This window comes from Scardinius erythrophthalmus, assembly GCF_964197995.2.
Source record: "Scardinius erythrophthalmus genome assembly, chromosome: 11".
In the NCBI taxonomy this organism is placed as follows: domain Eukaryota; kingdom Metazoa; phylum Chordata; class Actinopteri; order Cypriniformes; family Leuciscidae; genus Scardinius; species Scardinius erythrophthalmus.
In genome coordinates, this window is record NC_138231.1 from 9,708,161 (window position 1) to 9,734,716 (window position 26,556).

The window sequence follows — 26,556 nt, forward strand, 5'->3', positions numbered from 1 at the left end:
TCATGCATTGTGTATAACAATGCATTAACTAATGTTAACAAGATTTTAATAAAGTATTTGTAAATGTTGAAATTAACATTAACAAAGATTAATAAATGCTGTGTACGTGCAGTTTATTATTAGTTCATGTTAACTAATGTAGTTGGTCAATACTTTTTTACTGTCATATATATATATATATATATATATATATATATATATATATATATATATATATATATAACTCACTTTACAGTGTAAACAAACACAGTATCAAGTCTTGTTCTTTCAAATATCTGTGGGAAAATATCACTGTAACCAGAAAAACATGATCCATTCAAGATTTGCTACTTTATAATAGATTGAAATCATGTGCTTCTTAAATTTTAATAATTTAACCATCTTTTGACTGTTTGTAAATGTTATAAAAATCATTCTTCCCTTAGTTGTTTTGGCCTTGACATATGCATTGTCTACAATGTTTCCTTTAAAGTGAGTGAGTGGGATTGACAAACGCACATTCCTCAGAGACTACGAAACTGATTCAAGGTTGATTTAAGAAATGCTTCTCTGGTAAAGCTTTGCATTACAGTATGCTTATTGATTTAAGATTTAACCACAATCATTTTCAATTTCATACAGCAGTGATAAGATTCAAATGAGTGTGAGACGGCTGACTCATTATTTACAGGATACGTGTCTCTTTTTTGGGGGGCGTGTGCTTGTAGTGACAGATATAGCTTTCATTCTGTGATGGTCATCTTCCCCTACCTATGTCACCGCTTTTTCTCATGACACCGTTTCCTGGAGGTACGCTCTATTTGTAGAGGGTTTGTAGACAATACATCCTGCTCGTGGGTGTTCTGGTTATCACTTCTTGAACATCCATCAGGAAGGATGTGCTGTGGATATTTTGCTCATTGTGGGAAATTAAGATCAGTGATTCAGTGGAGGTGAAGAACTCCTGGAGTCTTCCAAGTTTCCCTGCTATCAGCTTTAATGAAATACCATTTAAAATGATTAGCTCATGCATGCATGCATAGGGTTTTATAGTGAAAGTGTGTCTGCTTAGCATAAATGTATATGTAAAATTATAGTTTCGGCGTTGGTAAATACTTATTTATCTTTACTTTTCACTTTTTTTCAGATTAATTTAACAAATCCTTAATAAATAATATTATTCATTTAAAAACCAAATCTTTTAAACATTACAGTGTAAATTTCAGCATAAATATAAAATCTTATATTTCTCTGTGATTCTTTGTGGATGTTTGATGTGATTTGCATTATTGCAAGTATAGTCTTTTAGTGTTGTTGTTATTATTATTAGATATTTACATCATTTCAACACTGAAACTGTGATTGTGGTTTAGATTCACTTTGAAAATGAAATCAAGATAGGACATGTTTTCACATGAGGCTTTTCAGATGTCATTTGAACCGCTTCATCCCAGTGTTGTTTTCAACCTCATCTTCATTTCAACTTGCGAATGATTCTGATTCTTGACCTCTGGGCCAGTAGGGAACACTTCTTTTCACACGTAGATGTGACGGGTCAGAAAAAGAATAACATCGACGTAGCTTCCGTTGTCAAAACAATGACAGCCGCACTCCTCTCTTTATTTACAGGAAACACATTGTTCCTTCCTCTCTTCTTCTGGCAGCAGAAAATAGACCCACAGCTGACTGCAGAAAGACACTGGGCTGCTGACCGCTCATCTCCCTAATTGTCTCTTCCTCTATATTTAACCATTCGGTTGTATTACATTTCAAGCGTTCCGCCGACCTTTGATCTCAGTTGACCAGAGAAGGTCTAATATTAGAAACAGAAGCTAAAAATGCTCTGGGAACTCTTTTGGGGGATTTTGCAGCTCTCTGGAAGTTGTGTGAACTGCCTCGGATTTGAAGAGTGGGATACGACAAGGGTTTCTCGTGAGAATGCGGCGCTGTCCCGTCAGTGGCGCAGGGGGATGTTTACAGAGGGCACGTGGGGTCTTCAGAGCATCACTCACAGGAGTGTGTTGGGGACGACGGCAGGTCTTCACTCGGCACCCCGCTGATACTTTAACAGGCCGTCCTGCTCAGTGCTGTGTTGTCTGTGTTTGTGATTAGATTCACGGGCCGCTCTGTTTACAGAGCAAAGAACTTCTGCAGCTCTGACCACATACTGCTTTATAGTCAAGTGAAAGTGACTTGCCAGATTGTTATGGGTCAGAAACGTAACTCATCTACATGCACAACTTTTATATTGATCACAATTTGGCCATATTTTGATAATATGTGTGCCATGTAACAATAAGTAAAGTAAAATTATACTTAATTTTTTCTTGCGCAAGTTTTCACAAGTCAATTTCACACGTGGAATACGTACAATCTACTTAAATAAGTTAAGTAAAATTAAGAAAAGAAATAAATAACTTTATCGTGGCTGGTTCAAATTCGTTAATAAGTTTTACTTAAAATTTACTTGTCTAATCTCTGTTTAATGTACATTTTACTCAAACAATAAAACACTAAATCTAGCCATGCTTTTAAAGAGCGTTAATTTGGGCATCTAAGTAAATATACTTTATAAAAATTGTGTAGATAACACATCTACATAATAGAAATACTGTGATACCCATTCGAACACAGAGATCTCAATACTTGGTACACAATACACAATAACGGTAACTTTCACTGGATCATTTTTGAGTATGAATGGGTCATTTTGAGTATAATGAACTCCAGATGTCACAAAACAGCAAGTTAGTAAACCTAACAACAACAAAAATGCAGCTGGAAAACAGTGAAAAATGCAACCTTATGAATTATGCATACCCCACTGCATGATGGGAACTCTAGTATCAGAAAGTTGAGTAGGTGTTAATTGATTTTGGTAACGCTGATATTTACGTTTTAATATCTACAAGCTTAAATTGAGTACTAAAATAGAATTTACTTTGTTTTTGTTTTTTTATTCTTGGCTGAATTCACTTATTCAGGTTGAAATTACTTTTGTTTTTCCTGTCGTATTTCTCCACAGAATCATTTTTAGCAGTGACTAGTTGTTTACAATAACCAATATTCTGTTCTTAGAAATCCAAAGATGTGTTGCGTTGGCATATTCCTGTATAGTCAGTCTTATTTGGAAATATGACTGTAATGGGATATTATTTTATAATATCATATATTTCTGGGCAGTTCCCAATGAAAGTAATCCTTTATGCATGCAGAAATCTAATTTCTGCAGACATTTCTTTCCTTAAAAGAACATCTATACAGAAACAAAAGACTCTATAACTCATAGCACACTTTGCTATTTATTGTGCTTCTGTTGTAATGAGTTTATTAAATCACTTTGCAGAATAACTAATAAATATGCAGAGTAATTATGGCCAGAATCTTTAATGATACTATAAGGAATACAAATTAGCATGTCTTAAATTGACTTAAAATAAACTGATTGAATTTGTCACATGCACTACTGCCCAAAATGTTGGGGTCAGTATGAGAAATATTTTTTAAATTAATTACTTTGTTCATTAAAGAATCCTGAAAAATATTGTGCAGGACAGTTGTTTTCAAAATGTATAACATTAAGAAATGTTTAATCAAATCAGCAAATTAGAATGATTTCTGAAGGATCATGTGACACTGAAGACTGAAGTAATGATGCTTTAAATTTGAATTTTAAATTGTAATAATATTTCACAATACTACTGTTTTTACTGTATTTATGATCAAATATGCAGCCTTTGTGAGCATGAGAGACTTCTTTAAAAACATCTCAAACTTCTGATGATCAGTAGTGCATACATACTGTATATATTCCTATAGCTGTAAAGCATGTAAAAAACAAATGGATGACATTTGGATCAGAAATTTTAAAGAAGCAATTCAATGGGTTAATTTGAACGTAATATATAAAGCTTTACATTGACTCATTCGGCAGACTTTTATCCAAATCGACTTACAGTGCTTCAAGGTATACATTTACATAAATAAAACATAAACCTTCTTTTCCGTAGATTGCCATGGCGATGGGTATTGGATCTGGAATCCCCCCGGCTGCCTATGCCGGGTGTCAGGGGGGCCTTTCCACCACAGTCACACATTGTGTGAGCGGACAGTGCTGGGGCGATGGTGGCTAACAAACAGCACTGGCAGTGATGGCTTGTGGGTGCTTTGTGCGGCAGGGCAGGCAGACAGAGAAGGGCCTTGTCCCGGAGGGCCGTGTGAATGAGGAGAGGTTAGAGCGGGGGCAGGTGTAACACGAGCCCCGGCAACGCCACTGTTCAAAAGAACACTACCTTGAAGTGAGCAACCTCAGCCCGGCCATAAACTGAGTTCAGCGGTGGGAAGGGGGGGGGGGGAGGCCACGCTGTTCCCTCTCAGGGATCACATTGGGGGTTCGCAGGCCTTTCTTCCTCAGAGGGAAGAGTCTGAAGAAAGGGACATTGTCATTCATGGCTCCTGAGCTTTGATTTAGAGCCCGTGAGAGGCTGCGGCGGTGATGCACAGTGAGAGGTCTGTGCCTCCGCTCTGCTCACTTCTTGTTAAAGTGGAGGTGAAGCCTTTGGCGGCCATGGAATCGATTATTGACGCGCTTTAAACGCAGTAGCACTGCGTCCTCTTTGACGACAAACATGTTGAAATGCCATCATTTTGGCTCTGAAATTTAACTCCAGCGATGATGCCTAAAAGAGCAGCCTGGCATAAATGACATGCTGACTTGATATTTAGCTAAGCTAAACTTTAACTTAAGGCTGGTCTGTAATGTATACCAAGAAAGATTGTTTTTATGCTAAGATATTTATGCCAAAATATTTAGCTCTTGATTTTGCAGGAAGCGCATTGAGATACATCATTGACATTTTCTGGACCATTACTTTGTCTATCAGTCTGTCTGTCAGTCAGTCAATCAGTCACTCGCTCATTCACTCACTTACTTACTTATAGGGATAGTTCACCCAAAAATGAAAGTCCTGAATCTTATGCATGCAGGAGAAAGAAAGGCATACAGGTTTGGAACGGCATGAGGATGAGTAAAAAATGACTTTCCCTTTAATATTGTATAGGTTTTAAAGAGCTGCAGGTAATCACAGATGTCTGAAATTCAGTACAACAGCATTAAGAGATCGTTTTATTGCTTTTATACAAAAACTATATAACCACGAAGCAATAGTAACTAATGTAACGTGAGTTAATTAGTGATTTAGGCAGTTTTTGTCTATTTTTGTTCTGCTACAGTTGTGAATATAAATGCAGAGTGATACAAACAGTGAGTGTTTATGCACTGCTGTTATAGTACTGATTATTTAGAACATCCAAAGAGATTAGAGGACATAAAATTGTCTTAATTTTCAATGAGCACAAATGATACTAAATGATCTCGTATAAGCTCCTGTTCCCAGATTACGTACTGCAGGCCTAAAGATTTCCCGTCAGTTTCTCGTGTCATCTTTTGTAACACTTCTGATAAATTGCGTTTTGAAACGTTGCCCTGTAATCAAGGGAGTAGAGCTCATTCAGTGGAGGCTCTCAAATGTAACCGTACCTCGGCCCCAAAAGCTGACCCACTTCTCCCGCGTGAGAGATAAAGGGCTGGGGGAGAGAAGCACAGTGCCGCCAGGAGCCCTGTCCTCCTCGCCGTCGCTCCCACGGCTCACCAAGATCGCCCCGTTCCCAGCGCAACACCAGCACCACGCCGCCCCGCCGTGCCCCACGCTCTCTCACACAGAGTGCCACTGTCTGCCCAGCGACGGCCCCTTTCCATTGCATAATGCAACATGGAGTCTCTTTTTTTCTCTTTCGGCCCCTCTTTTCTCTTGGGGACGCATCAGTTATGTATTTTCATAGAACGAGTCTGGTTAGGAAATGTTTGAAGAGAAAAAGGAAGAGGGTGGGGGTTCGTTCTAGCTGGCGGTTTGGCTGTCACCAGAGCATGCACGAGGAGAAAAGCCTGGGAAAGAGTGTGGCGGAGTGGTTGAAATCTCAGGTCATGATGATTTAGCCAAAGAGCATGTGATGGGTAGGACCCATTGAACAGCGGCCCATGGCCATACCTTTGAATCAGTCTTCTGAAGTGCTGGCCTGCTGTCAGGTTTGAACGGTGGTACTTGTAAAAAAGGAGCGTGGATCAGAGTCCAAACCCCCCGCGCTGGCCGCCTGAAAGGGTATTCAGGAGGGTTTTAGGGGTCTGAGGACCAACTTTTATCCCTAAGCTGGTCGAGCGTTTCGAGCGTTCACCGTGGACAGAAATGTGCGGGACTTCTATAAAGGACCAAAAAAGCACAGAAGTAATATTAGCATTTAAGGATCACTGATCAGGAATTATGGCAGGGGGAGTCACAACATGTCCACGATAAGAGGGATTACTGATCACAAGTCATGTGGTTGTATTTTCAAGCTGTAAAAACAGACGACCGTAGTACGTGTCTGTCAATGAGACCAGAAAGAAACTTAGATTGTAAAGGAGAGTTCTCAAAGGCTTCACATTTACATGTATTATTCATTAAGATGTTAACCTATAGCCAAAAAATATCACTGTTTGAAAAACAAAAACACACACATATTCAAGCCTTTTTAGTTTTAGTATATCTACTCAAGGGACAATACAATAGAAATGAAACTTGGATATATATACATTATTTGCTCACCCTATCTCATCCTATGACTTTTTATGTCTTTTGATTAACACAAATGGAAATGTTTAGCTGTTTAGAATGTCCTGGCTGCTCTTTTCCACGCAATGTAAGTGGGCAGATAGCCAGTCCATCCCAAGGTTTTTTTTTTTATTGTATTTTATTTTTTTACTTTTACTATTTTTGAAATGAACCCCATAAAATATAATAAAACTTTTTTTAGCTGAATAGATGCACCCTGTGTGATGAATAATGCACAATCCGCAAGTAATTACTGCAAAACCAAAATATGTTCTTGCATTTTATGGAAAACTACAGCCAAGGATAAAAGTCTTATGGAACAACATGAAGGTCAATTATGACAAAATGGATTATTACTTACATTTTTTAACAAACTTTAATAGTCAAAAAGGTGTTTTTGTGGTCATTGTCAATCAAAATGATTTAAAAAAGCATGTATATATAAAAAAACTTAACTTCATAGTTAAGCTAAAAAAACATAGCTTCATAGTTCCAGTTCAGAAAGTTCTTTTTTTTACTTTAGAGATATTAATCCTAATAATCCCATCTAAAAAGCAACCGCACACATTTGAGAGAATGTTTGCACTACATCCTGTTCGCGTTGCATTCATTGGACCACAGCCAGAGAAGGTTAAAGCAATGGGAAACACCCCCAATCTATCTCTTCTTACCGATGTTGCTGAGAAACCACTGTCTGTCACAATGCAAGTGACTGGGCGAGAAGGAAGGGGAGATTATATTTAGCCCAATGAATTCGAGGCAAAGAAAAAAAAAACAGGGCAGTCGCTTGATAAATAAGGGTCCGAGAGCCTGAGAACGACGGCAGGGCCTACCAAGCAAAACAATCGTAGAGTGGACACAGAGAGGCCTGTGAAAACAAACAGAGCTGATGAGAACGCCGCTGCCTGTGAGCGGCTCATTAGTGACCAGATGCAGGCTTTCCCCTGCGCTTCCTCACTGCACACCGGCAACCCCATGGCACTGCTCGCTCGCCCTCACCGTTTCCGACAGATCTCCATTTTTCATGAAAGGGCGACACTTTTTTTCCCCCTCCAGACAGACTTCTCCACCCTGATATGACAGCAGTAAATCATTGGTTTAAGGAATGAGAGTCATGTTTGTGACTAGGATGTTTTAAGAAGGATGTTTCTCTGGCTTTGGCCACTCTTACTTATTGGTCTTCCTCATCTTTAGACCTTTATTTGGTCTAAAGCTTTTGAAAGCTTTTTTTTTCATGTTGTAATGTTTGTAGATTTGATTGTAGTTCATTTGGTTCAGTCTAATCTCTCAAACGTCAAACATTTTATCAATTAAAAAAAATGCTGTGACAAACTTTAAATTTACACTACCATTCAAAAGGTAGGGCCAGTAAGATTGTTATTAGTAAAGATATTTAAAATGTTACCAAAAAAAGAGCTTTTTTTAGCTTTCTCTTCATCAAAGAATCCTGAAAAAAATAAAAATATCGCTTTCCACAAACATTTTAAGCAACACAACTGTTGAGCAGCATATTAGAGTGATTTCTGAAGGCTCATGTGACACTGAAGACTATAATGGTAATGTATGTAATGATGTAATGATGCTGAAAACTCAGCTTTATCATCACAGGAATAAATTACATTTGAAAATCTTATAAAATTGAAAATCGTTATTTTAAATTGTAATAATATTCACAATATTACTGTTTTTATAGATTTTTGATTAAATAAATGCAGCCTTTATGAGCATTAGAGACTACTTTCAAAAATATTAACAAATCTTACCAACCCCAAACTTATGAACAGTAGTGTATTTAAATGTATATATAAATTACTTCATTTTTTTCTGTGGAACACAAAAAGATATGAACTATTTAACTATTTTGTCTATACAAAACAACATTGGATTAAACTCTGCTATCCACAGTGCATCCCGAGGGGCTTAATGTTCCACTAACAGCCTGCACACAGTGAGTTACTGTTAATCAAATGTTAATTAGTGGAGTGTATTATGAGCAAACAACCTAAAAACAATTTAACACCGCAGTCCAACCCATCAATCTTATAAACCATGCATGCAAAGAAACCCAAAAGATGTGATAAAACACTCACACAAAGGGATATTTTTACATTGGTACATTGCTTTAACCGCCTGCACTGTAACTTCCCTTGGATTTCCTAAGGGCATGTTGAATGCGAGGATGTGGTAGAGGAGTGTGTTAGTGCGTTGCATGCGTACGCATCAGGCCAATGTGGGAACGGTACTAAAGTGGCAGCGGTTCCAGATCTTGATAGAGACGTGTAAGGGTGGAGAGGGCACTGTTTATCAGTGAGGGGATCTCTCAGTACAACACTGGGAAGTGCTGTGAGCACACTGCCGCACAGACTCATTGTGCTGGCCCTAAAACACCAGCCTGCCTTTTGGAAGAACATTTTTTTTACAAGCATCCTCGTGAATCTGAACCCAATGACTTTACTTGCAGGTTTTATGAAGCAAGTGCAGACCAATTTTATTGCCATTACCTTTTATCGTCAAAAGGGGGTGCTCCATAAGGTTTAATGGATTTCAAAGGTGCTGAGAGGAAAAGTCTTGTAGTGCAAAAATAGATTTTTTTTTTAAAGGAAATTGTGGTGAAATAATTAAATTCCAATGAAAATACACACCTGTGCCAAATTCTATGCAGTTAGCATTAACACAGGCAAAATTATCAATAAAACAAAACTGAAAAAGACAAAAATGTCCATTAGGATGCACAAGGGTTAAAATTAACGCGTGTGTGGTCCTGGTATTCCCTACATTATGGGGGCCAAAAGTATAGCAATACCAGTCAAATTTGACCTTGTGGGGATTTGTTCGGTCCCCATACGGAAGCAATCTTATAAATCATACAGAATTTATTTAATTTTTTTGCTAATCTAAAATAGCAGAAGGCCTTTTGTGATGGGTAGGTGTGTTTCTGTGTGTGTTGTTGTTGTGGCAATATTATATTCTTACACAACTTGTCTTGGATAGAACTTTTTAAGTACACTGAAATCTGTTTTTAATATTTCAGCATCCCCCCCCCCCATATTTTCTAAAATTGATTTATATGATATTTTATCACAGATAAACAGTACAAAGCTCAATGATCTCATTTATTTCACTGCAGACTTCAGAGATCATTACACTTTTTCTGCAATGTATTATTTTATTTTTTTTGTTATTTTTTGTTGTTGTTGACATTTTTGACCTACAGTTAAGTTTCCCAAATGTTCAAAATAGTGAAAATATGCACTTTAGGTGCTGAAATTCTCTAGTATTTATCATTTCCAGGTCATTTTTTGATCATTTAAGATTTCAACTGTATAGCACTAGCATCTGAGACGATAACATGACAATATCAACAGTCCATAATGTCCTGAAACTCAATTCTGGAGTCAGAGAGGGCCTATCACGAAAGCTCATCGGCTGGGCCGGACCCTCCTTAGCCCCTCGGTGCCCTGGCCAAGACATAGTGCGTCCATGTAACTCATTGACACTGCATGGGAGAGTTTCAAAGAATAGAAGTCAAGAACAAAGTTGAATGGGAGGAAGTCAATCCAGATAGTGAGAATCCCAGATGGTCAAATCAGACAAATTGAAGGTAATTCCGACATACTTAATGTCTCCTCATAAGATGCCTGGAGATAGAAGGTGTGCACAGCAGGGAATTGCCTGCTTCTGTGCTATTTTTAAACATGATTTTTAAAATGGTGAGTACTTAATTTTATAAATCATGTTTAAAAAATACCACTGAAGCAACATAAAGACAATCCTGTAAATGTACTATCTGAATGTGAGAGAATTCCTAAGTTCAGAAAGGAATTTTTATTTGTTACTTTTTGTATGTACTGAATTAATGAGGCTTGGGAAGTGAACAATGTGTATCCGTGGGAAAGAGAAGTGTGTGTGTGTGTGTGCATTTGTGAGTGTGCTTTAATGTATCTAAATGTGGATGTAATCCACAAAGGGTAAGATGTGTGTGTGTGTGTGTGTGTGTGTGTGTGTGTGTGTGTGTGTGTGTGTGTGTGTGTGTGTGTGTGTGTGTGTGTGTGTGTGTGTGTGTGTGTGTGTGTGTGTGTGTGTGTGTGTGTGTGTGTGTGTGTGTGTGTGTGTGTGTGTGTGTGTGTGTGTGTGCCTGCCTCTAGAGACATGCTGTTGTTCCTGCTGCTGAAGGAGTTGTGAACGTGGTGGGAAGGTCACCTGATCGGTGCCCTGGGGGCGACCCCGGTAGGCCGCCACTGCAGCGTGTCCGGGAGGATCGAATGTAAGTGACAGGCGTGGGCTTCCATCACAAAAAGCTCTCTGTGGTTTGTGCGCAGGGGCCGAGAAAGTCAGCGATGCTCCTCTCCCTCCCTGGCCAAAGAGCCATGAGTACAACCCTGAGAGAGGGTGGAGGAGAGAGTTCTGGAGGAAAGCCATTACTTTTCCCTTTCACTGTAGCGATGGGACGTTCAATTCATTTCAGTTAATCAAATCTTTTGAGCAATGAAACGATTCAAAGGAATCAATTCAGTGGTTCTTTAATCATTCCAATAAAGCCATATGCATTTGCATTATTTATTTTTTCTGTCTTTCAGAAAATGCTCCAGCTGTCCCGTCTTAAACATATTTCCAGTATGGTTTCTTTTATACATTATTTCTGTTCTGTTCCAACAGTCAAATCCTTGTTTCACGCAATAAGCTTACTCGCCCATTCTCGGCTCTCGGCTTTATGAATCAAACCGAAAGAAGCGGTTCACAGTTCAGTGACTGGGTGACTCATAAACATGGATGAAGATGAACATGTTTGAAAGAAAATGTTCTTGTTTCACTGAGTCAGCGAGTGGTTAACAACACAGTTGTCGCATGGTGAGTAGTTAACCTGGATGATTGGAAGTTGGCAAGTTCGAAACAGTTTTGGTATTATTTATATAATATAGCATTTAATCATATTTTGAACTATAGCTTTTATTTGAATGTTTTCTGTATTTTTTAATGTTAGTGTAAGTTTTAGTAATTGTTTTATGTGCTTTTGTCATTTTTTATAAGCTTTTATTTAAAAAATAATTCTATTTAGCCTTAATTTATTTTTATTTGTTTTTAGTCGTTTGAGTACTTAATCTTAGTTGCCAAAGCACTGTCTAATTTTCATTTGTTTTTTAAGTTTAAGTTTTAGCTACATATAATATTTATTTTTTATTTTATTTTAATTAAGGAAAAAAAAAATTATAGTTTTATTTTTAGTTAACACCAACATCACTTTTCAGAGGAGAACTGCAATCATTTTGTACTTTTTTTTTTTACTTTTTTTTAGCCTACTTTTTTTTTTTTTTTTTTTTAAACAAATCACTCAGACTGATTATGCGAACCGGTTCAACTGATTAATTGAAAAGATTTACTCGAATGAACAATTAATTTGCGAGCTGGACTTTGCTATACAGCTTTCCCTCTCTTTCCGTCACCAGATACACTTAACCCTGCAGTTGCCCTGCCTCTTTCTCTCCATCTCTCGTTATTTCTCTCTAGCCTCTCACAGCTCAAGTCCCACTCGTCTCATGTCTCTCCATCCTCTTTTCACCTTTCCCATCTCTCCCTTTCAGTTACTTTCAAACTTATTTTCATGCGGTTTAGAGATGAGATGAGTACAAGCTCTGAGGGAGGTCTGCAGAGTGTGTACGTGCCGAGGAGTGTTTTTGGGGGAGGTGGTTGGAGAGATTAAAGAAAGGGAGAGCTGTGTGTGAGACACAGCGTTGTGTGTGAAACAGGAGCATTTGTGTGTGTGAGAGAAGGACTTCACAGAGATAGTGAGTGTCTGAACATCACAGAGACCGGGACATTAGAGTGTTTGACCACTTTGTGTGTGTGTGTGTGTGTGTGTGTGTGTGTGTGTGTGTGTGTGTGTGTGTGTGTGTGTGTGTGTGTGTGTGTGTGTGTGTGTGTGTGTGTGTGTGTGTGTGTGTGTGGGTTGAGGGATTTTTTTTATATCCTTCCTTCATGGACACTGAGATTAGTGAGCTGCCTTGATGTCAACAGCGTACACAGACCAATGTGTTTATGGCATGTTTCACGCTGCACAAAAAAAAAAAAAAAGTGCATATTTATTTCAGTAGTATGTGGTAATATATGAAATAATATTATAATATATGCACTACTGTTCAAAAGTTTGCGGTTGGTAAGATTTTTTGTTTGCTCACAACATTTGCCTTTATTGGATCAAAAATACAGTAAAAATGGTTATATTGTGAAATATTTTTACAATTTAAAATATTTGTTTTCTATTTTAATATATTGTAAAATTGTATTTGCTGAATTTTCAGCAGCCATTACTCCAGTCTTCAGTGTCACATATGATCCTTCAGAAATCATTCTAACATGCTGATTTAGTGCTCAAGAACCATTTCTTATTTTAAAGAATGGTCAAACCAGTTGGTTAGGCCATTGACTTGGCAAGCAAGTTGAATTGGAGAGATGTTAACCTACGCTCTCCGACATGGGTGCACAACTTCTTCTTCCTCGCAACTTTTGTAATGTTTATTAAAATGAAGCTAACAACTGAAAATCAGTATAAAAAAATGGGTTAAGGGCTGCTGGCTTTAGCTTATTTGTTTCCTTCTTGTGCAGGCAGTTGTCTGTTACATGTTTAGTGCCTTTCCCTGAAGCCCCGGATACACTTAACGACTGTGAGGCCGATTATGAATTTAATTTGATACTTTCGACTGATCATGCCCAAACGCGCGTAGTCAGACACAGTTGCGTTCAGTCGGTGTTCACAGTCGTGTTTAAAGTCTGCTCCAGTCGTTGGAAACAGTCTGTAAGTGTGTTCAGTTCAGTCTTAGAATGTCCTCAGCATAAGAATGTAATAGTTCATGTCTTTAAGCTAAGGACAAGAGCAAAGCCTACAGATATAAACACAGGGTAACAGAGGCTGTAGATACATTAACTTAATCTTAAAGGGGTCCTATTATGCTTTTCCAGTTCTTCAACTTTAGCTATTGTGCAATGTTGCTGTTTGAGCTTTGTCCTGTAACCTTGCAGATCTTTTTCATGCTCTAAGTATACTCCAAAGAGAGATATTTTATTTAACAGAATCCACTTTCCAAGAACTACAATGAACGGCTTGTTTGGAATTCAATGCTTTTGCTTATAAAGTCATAATGTTACTCATTTAAATAATCCCCCCCCACGGATAACATAAAAAAGGGGACGAGGCTTGGTTGAGTTTCTGCGAATGTCAAAAAGATGCTTTTTTTTCTCACACCGGTTCCAAAACCCCTTTGTTTGGCCTTCTTAAGGCGGACAAATTTACAGTGGTTAAAATTTATTTTTAACACTGTTCCTGAACATTGTAGCCCCAACATTTATCTGTGAGCTGCACATTTTATGGAGAACAGCTTGTTTTCTGTTGCTTCTGTAAGCTCTCGCTTTTGACATGACGGTTCACTGCTCCTTAGGAATTTTAACCATGGTTTTGTTACCGATTCCTGTTTGTATTACCTTAGTTTTCTGACAAATATCACAATTAAATGGTGGATAACATCATATCTATAATGTATTAATTACAAAAAACACACCACTCTGGAACATCCTGTGAAATCCGTGCTTGCAATGTCCGTGCATGAAATCCGTTCTGCACAGTCCTCTTGTTTATTAACATTGTCAGGGTCTGAATCAGGCTCGAATTGGTTTAGAAATTGACGCCATCCGTAATATTTACATTTACACTAGAGAAGAACTCGCAGTTATGGAGTTATGGGCCGAACATTTCCCGAACACGCGCAAAGCGTTGCCAAACACAACACACTGGGCCAGCTAACCAATCACAGCACAATTCATCAATTTCAATTTCCATCAATTTCAGATGGAAGGGCTTCATCGAAACAGGACCTAGACGGCGCGTTTGAGAAAGACTGTGGGGAGTGAGGAGCTGTAATAATGTAAAATGTGTGAAAAATAATTAGTTTTTTTTTTTTTAAATCAAGCATGAAAACAAATTCCAGTACACCCCAAAAACAAAATCATAAAAGGGCATAATAGAACCCCATAGATGTCTAGAGTTCATAAATAACAACAAAATATCCACTGTAATATTCCTGGCCTAAACCATGTTATCTTCCATTTGGCTTTCCAAACAACCTCTCTTATGATGATTTTCATTAGGCAAAAAATACAAAATAAAAAAAAAGAGTTTGACTTACCTCCCACCATTTTTCCTCTTGGTTTGTAAAATGAATAACTCTCATTCATAAGATCACACACAATTATCCCTGGCTCTCCAGAGGAGTTGACACAAATCCACAAAGCTTTCTTAATGTTTGCTTTGTGTGCATTTAAAATAATCCGGAGATGAGTAAAGGCACTAAATAAATAAAATGTATTATATCACATTAAAAAATATAACATAAAATATAATATATATACTGTATATAATTTTTTTATAGGAGACAAAAATTAAGAAAGTGTCACCCTCTTTGTATCCCTATATCTTTCATTTACTTATTTTACAAATGTAATTAGTTTATTATTACATTTTGTATAAAAATATGTAATTTATAACATAAAATATGATATATTTCTTTTATAGGACACGAAAACTATGATTTTGTACCCCTGTCTCTTAAAAAAATATGTATATCTTTTTTTGTACATTTTTCCTTATGCAGTGTTTGGCCGTGCATAAGGGGAAAATTATGTAGCTAATATTTAGTATGACAGTGAGTTTTTTTTAATGACATTTATTGAATTTTTTTTTTTCTAATTTCAATATTTGACATACATTTTCCTTGTTTAAAGTCCTCGGGGTGAGGAGGTAGATGGGTGAAGGGGCTGTCATAGTTGTTTGACAGCTCACAATCAGACACATATTTTTGTGCTTCTAAACATTTGCCATATTGTTGTAAGAATGCATTTCATAAAGTTCAAGCATCCGAACACTCCAAATGCATCGAATAACTAAGATATATCATATCTGCACCAGATGTGCGTGAGATTCCAGCTAGTAAGTGTGACTGTGTATAGAATCAGAGTCATTTGTTCGTTGTCTCCCACCCCACCCAAAACCTGCTGCACTCCAGTATTATTTCATCTGGTGAACCTGTAAGGGAAAAGACCCAGCCCTTCTCTGATAAGAGATAAGTGACAGGCAGAAATGTGTAGACGGTAGATTAATCTGGGTATTATTATTTTTTAAACTCACTCAATGCCCAGCAACTAGACACGCTGGCCTGCAAGACTAGAGCTCTTAAGACCGATCAGGAAATGACTGCTGTGGTTGTTATGCTTTCTACTTGTCAAGGGCCTATTATCCCAGCACGAACGTTTAGTCTTATTAGTAACCCAATGTATGCTTGAGGACAAGGGGCTACTCCCAATGGGGTGCCTGGTCAGAAAATAAAGCATGTTCAGTAACTCAATCATTCAACACATTCAACTTGACCAAAAAAAATCTGATTGCAAAGGGGGAAAACATTGAGGACCTGTGCCAATTCACTTGCGCCGAGACATGGGAAAATGGTTGGAGAAGTTGGCCACTGTCTGAATCACCATAGTATGGCACATTCAGTATCCCACAGACCAATAACAGGATGGTAATTCAATTAAGGCATGAAGGCTGTCTCCCATACAGAGATTCAGTATTGTTCGGAAAGATGAAAGTAGCCAATATCCGTCACTTCTCATGCTTCTTATTTTAGATGTGATGGGAATCAGAGAGATGTGACATTTATGAAGGTCTTCTTTCATAGAGAATACTTTCCCAGACCCAGGAACTTTGACTGGCAGATGTTCTGCATGTCTATCCATTAACCTTATAGTTCTTCTGTAGACCATCAATTCAAAGCTCTTCAATTTTATTTTGATCTTGTTGTTCTTTGAGAAAGATTGAATTGGAATGAATGTAATGTAGCTATGTTTCCATCCACCTCTTGGGATATCCTAATATGCATCATTTGGGATATGAGGTATGCATAATAATATTGTTATCCAACAAGACGACGATGGAAACACATTTACCGAATAAATCCCTCAATGCACAGCAAAAACTCATGACTTTTCTGATTGGATAACTGGACTAACCAGTTGCACAGCATCTCAAATATTGGTTTGATCATTCTGAAACCAAGTCATTGAGTATTTATCTCCCAGACCTGTCCCAAACACCAGGCGCCCGCCTCCGAACTTTATTGCGTTTCGTCTGCATGCTCTGAGGCACAAGTCTGCATGATGCTCAAAAAAAGAGACACAGTGGCTTCTTTAATTGCAGCAACGTCCATTTTTATTACAGATATTTTGCACCAGTTTCCCAGGAAGAGACAATTTTGTTCTCTTGAACACATGGGATTGAATCGGTGCTTTATTTGCAAATGTTTTATGCGATATTCATAGTAGTTATATTATATTATAGTTAAATTCGCAACTTTGGATGAAACATAGTTTATGAGACCCTTGTAGTTGCCTGGAAATTTGTGTCAAGCTAATCTCAAATCGCACTCGTTTTAAGCATCTTGTGATCTGAATCTGTCAAGGCAACAAAAACCTCATCATAATTTTAAACAAAAACGTTTTCCCACTTGAGTTAACATCTGCAGCCAACTCTTTGAAAAGCGTGCACCACTGCCTGTGACAGTAGACTGGTTTGACAGGACCTCGCATGGGTGAGGAGAGGGCTAGCTGCAGGTGGCACGACGCGGTGCCAGAATCAATTTAACTGTCAGTGCGGAGCAGTGTGAGTACGGGAGGATGCCAAATTGGCACAGCCCGAGCTCTCCGCGAAGGAAGCTCTGGTGTGGGCAGGACCCCAGTTCAAAGCAGAGGTTCCCTGAAGGACTCACATTAGCTTTCTCCAGCTCTGGTCGCTCACCCCCACAGGTACTTACTGCAGAGAGCCTTGTAACCTGCCAAGAGCTGATGTTTTGTCTCTGGTTGGGCACTTGGCTCACATTTATAGGGAAGGCATGTCATGAAAGCATGTCACACTCACCACTCCTGAGCAGAAGAACCATAATTTGTTAAAGTTGCTCACTCTTTTCGTCTGTGGTTTGGAAAAATAAACTCAGACAGCTGTATGTGATGCTTGTTTGACTTGAGCACAGTTCAGAGCTGAAAAGTTGTTGATGATTACAGGCACTGTAACTGAAGCACTGAACAGTACAAATATGTTTTTGCTTCTATATGATTGATGATGTGTGTTATTTTAGAATGTAAACCTAGCTCTCTCTCTCTCTCTCTCTCTCTCTCTCTCTCTCTCTCTCTCTCTCTCTCTCTCTCTCTCTCTCTCTCTCTCTCTATATATATATATACATTTTTTTACGTTCTGTAAATGTTTATGTATGTAAAACTATATAGTTTGTATAATAATACATTGTATATTAAAATACATAATTTCAAACATATATTTATGAAATAAAAAGTATTTAGAATGTGTTTAATTTGTATGTACAGGTGAAACTCGAAAAGTTCAGTGCAAAAGTTCATTTATTTCAGTAATTCAACTTAAAAGGTGAAACTATATTATATAGATTCATTGCATGCAAAGTGAGATATTTCAAGCCATTGTTATAATTCTGATGATTATGGCTTACAGCTTATGAAAAACCCCAAATTCAAAATCTCAGAAATTTTGAAAATGTTCATAAGCTGTAAGCCATAATCATCAAAATTCTAACAAATAAAGGCTTGAAATATCTCACTTTGTATGTAATTTTGCACAATATTCAAATTTTTTTAGTTTCACCTGTATATTTGTCTGCATGAAACATATGAACAGACACAATATAATACAAAATATTACTTTTTTATGAATGTTGTTTGTATTTATTAATTATTTTTTTATGTCATTGTTATACAATTTAGGTCACACTTTAAATTAGGGTATAATTCTGACTATAACTATTAACTATGAATTTTGCCTTAATAAACTCCTACTGCTTAGTTAATAAGACAGTTGTTAAGTTTAGGAATGGGATAGGATTAAGGATACAGAATAAGGTCATGCAGAATAAAGCATTAATATGTGCTTTACAAGTACTAATAAACAGCCAATATCCAAGTAATTTGCAAGCTAATAAGCAACTAGAGAGAATTGGACCCTAAACTAAAGTCTTACCAAAATTTATATTAAAAATTACTTGTTTCTTGCAACAACAACAAAAAATGTTTCGTTAGATTGCTAGTTTCTAGCAATGAATAGAGAATGATTTTCACATTTTATTGCTTTGTTAAAAATATTTGATCGATCATTGATGCACAGGATATTGAATAATTAGCACTGTGATGACTGTCTTTGTGTGCGCCAAAAGCGAAATGTCCAGTGCAACATCATCACTGCAGTCTCGTTCGGGAACTCCGTGTGAAAACAATCCTAACGGATATCTGTTTTTAAACGAGCCTGTTGATGGAGGAGGAGGCGATGAGATCAACACGTAATTATAATCAGCATTAGCTCGCTCCTCTGCTGCCAGCCAGCCTAATTGTGTTGTGTTGGACCTTGTGCCTTCCAACAAGCACTAACAATCACGTTACCACAGAAACACAGACACTGCAGATGCCATGGGGCTTCCTCAAAGTCCTCGTTCCCACTGTTAAATATTAAACAGGTGGTGGGAGCATATGCTCACCTGCTCCCCGGTCATGTGATAACTTATGTGAGCCAACCACCAGTGACAGGGGGCTTTGTGGTTAGTGCAGTTTACATTTAGCAAGCTTTGCGGTTAAAGATAATTTATTTACAATGAGTTCATGTGCTGATAGTTTAAACATGCAGATAATAGAATTTACAGATTGTTCTTGGACTGATCTTTAAACAAAAAAAATGTTTTACATTCCCAGTTCTGTCCATTTTAGTAGGCCTAGTGAATAAAACATTTATCTTCTGAAATAAAATGTAAAATGACTTTTTAAATTAAACTTGGTTGCTGTCCAACCATTGAGCTCTTTCACCAAATTGCATTGTCACTAAATCCATGAATTTTACCTACAACCAATAATTACACATCGTTTTATCTTTTCAAGAAATGATGCAAAAATAATGTACTGTAAAATGTTCAGAATTGTATTTGTTTTAAGGGAAAAACTGTAAAACACTACAGAAAAAAAAGTCCAGTAAATTGGTTAACTGTAAGTTATTTTTCCTCAGTCGGTGAAAACATTATATTAAGTTTACCATGACAATAATTATGCTGTAAAATACAGGAAACGGTATTACTGTAAGAATTACGGTGAAAAACAGTAAAAGGATGTTCAGATCAAGTTGAATGATATTTTATTAAAATATTACTTTTATAATTTTATTTTTGTACATTAAGATGTTAGCCTATGTTTAGTTATTGTTTATATTTGTGTCCTGTATCCTGATTTAGTTTTTTTGTTCAACACATTGCTCAGACTATGTGGTTTTTAGTCATTGTTCATAATCCATTTTTATCTTGTGGCTTTCTATTTTACTACTTATTTTTGGTAATCAGTATATTTTAGGGTGCAAAGCAGATTTTAGTCATTGGCGTAGGTGGACATATTAACTTTATATCAGTACTGATGATGTTGTCAATGTAATTTTGACAACTAGGCTATAGCTGCCAGTTTTTGTTTTTGTTTTTTGTTACTGTACATTTAGCCAGATTTGTTGCCCAGAGTGCTGTCTGAGAAATCTCTTGCAGTAAAATGGTTATTGTTAAATGACAAGTAAGTCATCACTGACCCACCGCAAGCATTTTCTTTCATGGAACGCATAATTACATTCTTAGCCTCCACACAATTCTCACAGTCATTTGAGCGGCGAACTCCCTCGGCTTATTCTCGTGCGTCATTGAGACGAACCAATTTCCACTGTCACACTCTCACTCACTAATTAAAGTATAATTTAAGGATGCTAATTTGAAAAGATTCCACATGAACGCTAAAACTCAATAAACATTTTGCGCAAAGATATTTGCACACAAATTGATTTATGGTGCTGCTCTTTTTTCTTCTTAATATCTATGACTTGTTTACGAACGGTGAAAAAAAGGCCGTTTCTAATGCCTTAAAAGAAATAGAGATCAGTTAAGCCCTCTCATTGACTTGTTCAGGCCTTTCTCTATAAGGCCCCAGTTTTCACTTTGATTAGTGTGGTGGTGGTCCCGGTGTATCTCTCACTGAGTCTTTGAAACTCAATTCAACATACAAAGGCCATTTTATTTAGGATCCTACATGCATTTGCATGAGCACAATCAAAGCAATTTAGAAGTCACGGCAGCCACTGTCTATATTCTGATGGAGCTGAACCCTGTGTGATGGAGCCAGACCCCCAGTACAAATGGAAACTGTACCAAGAATTAAACATGAGGATGAATCAGCTGATCCAACCTCAAGGTCTTTCCCACACATCCTGCGTTCCTCACAGGAATGTGCAAGAGCTAAGACTCTGCATCCTGCACCCCACTGCTTGCATCTCTGGAACGTGTGGGGTTGCAAAGCTACAATGCATGCTCTGACACGCTGAGGTCACGCAAATAAAGGCCCGAGTCGTGTAAGTAGCTGGTTGATTTTGCATAATTGTGCACTGCACTGACGGGCTTGGCCCATTGTGCCCGAAAACGAACCACCCTCTCTCATTCTAAGTGGGCCAGGGTTTTGTACATGCTTGAAAGACAGCGATGTAGTCCATGAACTCAAATAATCGAGCTTTTCTTCATCAAACGTGACCGAATTACACACTTCTGTCATGCACTGTCAATAAGATTTAGGTTTATATGGCCGATTTAAATATGGAAATGGCAAGCAGATAGCCAAAAGCCCTATTGCAATGGTAATTTGTAATGAATATTTCTGATTTCATTATAATAACAAATCACTGGCTTGTGAAACCATCCCTGCGCTGGCACCGTTGTCTGCATCGCTTTTATGCTGTACTGTATAACCAAGTCTGACAGATCATATTTAGCATTTTCAACTGTGCAAACTACAGTTTTTGTTGTTGTTGTTGTTGTTGTTGTTGTTGTTTTTTAAGCTTTGCCAGTTGGTTCCCATAGCAGTGTGTGCTGTATGTCTGTTAATTATAAAAATGAATTGTAAAAAAAGTTATATTCTTCAACAATCTCCCATTGCTGCATGTTCTTGATTTCATGCAATACCACAAAATAACGGGGAACTCATGATGACTAGTCAAAACAAATACAATATTCCATTATTCCCAATTACCTAATTAGAGGTTTATGGCACACAAACGTCTTTGGAAACACTGGTTACAGCAATACCTATGGGACCTGAGAGCTTGTTTGCCTCTCACCGCTCTCTCGCTTTATAAATAGGTCCAAACAATGGCTCAAAAAAACCATTGTCTACTCTGTAGACCGCAAAAGTGTCACAAGCCAGAGAGTGAAAATGACAATGGAGAGTGCCAGAGGAAGAGAGGTCTGGCTCTGAAAAGCTTGTATTCAGCATAAAACAGACATTGTGTTGAAGGACGTTGATACTGACATTGATGCACTGATCTCTTTGGAAAACTGACCACAATTAATGAGCGAAGTATAGTTCTTATTAAAAAAACATTTACGTCTCGCCTCTTTTTTCCCGTCAGTGAATGTTGACCAGTCAAACACTAAAAGTCTTACTATGACATTTCTGTGACTGATAAGGTTAGCGATTCAACATGAAGTAGGGGAGCGCGGGGCACAACCTAACGCGGGGCTAGTTGTAACACGCTTGTTTTAAATACTTCCGCACATGCTTGGTTGACGAAACTTTGTGTATTACTAGTTGCCATATCAACACTGCATAGAAAAAAAAATTCTTAATTTCTTACTTAAGTAAATTTTTCATCTCTATTTTTTTTGTTTATTTAAAATAAGACAAATCTGATATTATTTTAATCTCCAAGATGTTATTTAACAGTTTAGATAGTTATATAATGCTTCGCTAACTAGCAGAAGACACTAGCAGGGTTTAAATCCCAGTTGTGCAGGCGGGGGCATGTTGTAACACTGCGTTACAATGTGCCCCTATTAGAAATATGCTATTATATTCTATACTTTTATTAATTTTATTGAGAAAACGTGAGAAAAAGGTGAATAAAGACTGAGAGTCAATGTTCAGAAATTACTAATTATTTATTTGTTTTGAACTATGTTGTATAGCTGTGTTTTCCTGTGTTCGTCATCAAAACTCAAAAATTAGTTTATATTTAATTATTAAAAATTGCCATTATTTTATTTAAAAACGTTTTTTAATTGTATTTTATTTAGAAAATATTTTAGTTTGTTTTGTATATTTTTTTTTATTAGATCAGATAACATTTTAAGCTGTCATATGTCATGTTACAATGTGCCCCACACATGTTACAATGTACCCCACCTATGGGGCATGTTGTCACATTTCACTTCCATTTTTTCGGGGTATATCAAGAAAAAAGTATATACTGTATTAATAAAACAAAAACTCATAATTGTATTAGACATGTGGGAAATTAATGTGGGAAAAAATAAATACTCTGAACCATAAGTAGATTTACACAAACTGAGAAAGTCAAAAAGCGTTACTTTGTGCCCCGCTCTCCCCTATCTACCTACTTTAAGCATCAAAGTTAAAAGTAAATCAAGGTCTAAAAAGACATTAGGCACTTTGAATTGATAATAAATTAATTATAGCTATATATATGTGCAATTAAACTATATTAAATTAGATATTAAATTATCTGTTAAATTGTTTGTATACCTATAATATATATATATATATATATATATATATATATATATATATATATATATATATATATATATATATATATATATATATATATATATATATATATATATATATATATATATATAAACAGTGGCTGTTTCATAGGAACGAGAGTGAGATCCAGATGCAGAAAACATTTATTCAAACAAACATAATTAAAGTAAATCCAGGCAAAACTGATAAATGCAGGCCCGGGCAACAAGCGCACACATAACGTCCATAGAAGGAAAACACCAGACAAAGAACATGATAAACTTGGGTATAATCTCCTCAAGGGGAGATTGGTGAACAAGACACACCTGGGAACAATCATATAATCAACAAGAAAAACTACAAAGGACTACAAAACCTGGCACAGAGCAGGAAATAACATAAGTCCACACAAGACAAGAGGAACACAAGACAGGAATCTTGCCAATATATATATATACCTCATTTAAAACAAATAAAACAATAAAACAAAACAGCTCATACAATATTTAGTTTTACCTTGATAATCATGATCTGAAGGTTTTTGCAACTTGCAATGACCATTTATTATTATGATTATTATTATTATTATGAATAATTTATAATAATAACAATAATTTAATTATTCTTTTGTGGCCTGTTTCTGCACTGTCACTAAAATAAACTTGAAAAGTACTTGAAACAGACTGAGCAAACTGACTTGTTCGTAATTGCTTTTTTAGTACCCCAGGGGCCTATTTAAAAAGCCAGGGGTCTAACTGACCATTGATGACCAATGAGGGATGAAGCCAAACAACCGGCAACCCTCCATTTGGATGAGAGCCCTTAGTCTAACATGCAGCATGCAGAACTGCAGGCCTACTCATATGGTTATTTCCATATGATCATGCAGTGCTTTGCTAACACTAAACCAGTCACTTGTTTTCTGTCAGACAGACTCTGTTTCAAATGCTGAGCATTGATTTAAGGCCACACACACTCTGCCCTCTGTTGATGCTTCATGAGTCAACATGCCGGGCTCATGAGAAAGAGTGTCTCACAGACTTTATTTAGACCCTTGAAGAATGTCCGCCTCCCTCCCAGTCAATGCCACAAGTCTTTCACCACATCCAGTATTCCCAAGGTGAATGTACGGGATGCAGTATGAAAACAGTTGTTACTTTGTTACTTAGTTGAAAGTTTAAAACAAAAGCTATAATATAGCCTATATGTTTCTTTCAAATTTAGGGTAATTGTTAGCCATGCTATCAAAGTAACAGTAAAATGGTGGAGGTGAGAATACTATATTCATATTAAATCAAAAATGAAATAAAAAAAGTTAAAGCCAACGTGAATTGTCATAGCAACCCAATTTATTCTCAGCAATGTTATGTAAAAAAAAAAAAAAAAAGAAGTAAAACAGCATGTTCAACGAGAATAAATGTAGGGCAGGACTTTATTTTATTGATTAGAACATGTACACTAGCCATTTGTTAAGAATTGACAATAGCCAGCATGGCCCATGACATTAGCAGAAAAGGAACTGCTTCAGAAAAAGGTAATAATAATAATAATAATAATAATAATAATAATTTGAAAAAGTATTATTTCTATATTAGATCACAATACAAACCAATGCAATGGTTCAATTTAAAATTAGGTAATAAAGGAGCCACCGATGACTCATCAATGACATCATGCACTCATCAATTAGCTCAGGGTCACGGTCTCCACACGTGCTTCCCGCGGGTCTGTCGGCGGCAGTTGACTTTCTCACAGGCTGCATGTCATTACGGAGCTATGCGTAACACAAACAATTCCTCGCTCCCAGAGTGTTTATCTCGTGGCACAGAGCACGGTGTGCCCACACATCAAAGTCAGAGGGAACAGACGCTGCTCAGCGGCAGCAGCTGCGCTCGGATCCTGTCCACACCCTTCCTGTTTGCCGCGGTCTACCTTGGGGCTGTTATTTTCCCCACAGAGAGACGATAACCCCCCTCTGCCTCACTCCCTTCACCGGCTTTAACAGCACCACCGACACCGGCCGCTGCAGCCTCGGACACCGCAGCAGAAGCCGCTCGGTTGGTCAGACCTCTCTGAGCTCCGGCCCTTGTTTCCTTATTTACCAAAGAGCGGGATTTTGGCTAAAGTCTTATGCGTATTTACATTGTGGCACAGAAGCTGCAAACTTTTCAAAAAGCAAGAGACAATAATGCGTTTTCACACAATTTACTTTTGCAGAAATTATGCTATAAAATGTCATGTTTTAAATTCGAAACTTCATATTTTTACAACATTTTAATTGAGCATTTTTACATAGGCTACGTAGCCTACATATTGTATACAGTGTGTGTGTGTATACATATCACACACACACACACACACACACACACACACACTCACGGGTTGTATACAGATTTGTAATCATTCTCCTAAATTTTGCTTTTTACTTGACTTTACATATGTGTCCTTGAAGGAATCCAAATGTTATCAGATTACATTCCTTTGTGGTGCTTGGATTACTTAACTGAATACCTTTTTATTAATTAAATTGTAACTATAAGGGAATACATTTTGATGTAACTATCCCAAATATATATATACACACACATACATGCATACCATATAGGCATATATAATACAGTATACCTACATATAGGCATATATAATGAGGGAGACATCATTTTTGATTATTTAAATTATTGCAATATGAAAACAGTTGTTACTTTGTTACTTCGTTGAAGGTTCAAAACAAAACCTAACATAGAATAGCCTATACTGTATGTTTCTTTTAAATGTAGGGTAATTGTTAGCCATGCTATCAATGCCAAGATTATGGCTTGAGAATGCATGAACTAAAAATGTATTTTGTGAATGCAATATATAAGTGACTGCTAAATGTAAAAAATGTAACTATATAAAGGCCTGTGATTTTAATATAAGAAGCAAAAAACTCTTTAAGTGAAGACTATCTCTAGAAGATCTGTACTCATTATCTGTCACCATCTCAAACCCCCACAGAATTTTCCAGCTCTGGGTCAAGACCCTCATAACGCTGTTTCCTCAATCAGAATGGGTCATGCAGATTTCTCTGTGAGAGAGAGGGCGATTGAGTCTCCAGCTGCCATCACACAAAAACATCTTCACAGGCGTGCGGCAGCAGCAACCGTGGTGAGCTACATCAAACAGGGCTGCTCAGAAACCCCATAGACTTTCAACTTCAGAGCCACATCTAGAGTTTTCTTTTGACCCCCTCTGTCTCGTAGACCACCACACAGGGTCAGAGAGC

At 37.2% G+C, this 26,556-nt stretch overlaps 1 long non-coding RNA gene across 1 annotated transcript in view; it reads left to right on the top strand.

The window, feature by feature from the left end:
- Positions 1 to 26,556, top strand: part of LOC308698249 — a 34,021-nt gene that overhangs the window by 1,218 nt on the left and 6,247 nt on the right. Inside the window, exon 3 of the long non-coding RNA XR_014031038.1 lies at positions 26,289 to 26,438. This is a non-coding gene — a long non-coding RNA (uncharacterized lncRNA). The remainder of the gene's footprint in view (positions 1 to 26,288; positions 26,439 to 26,556) is intronic.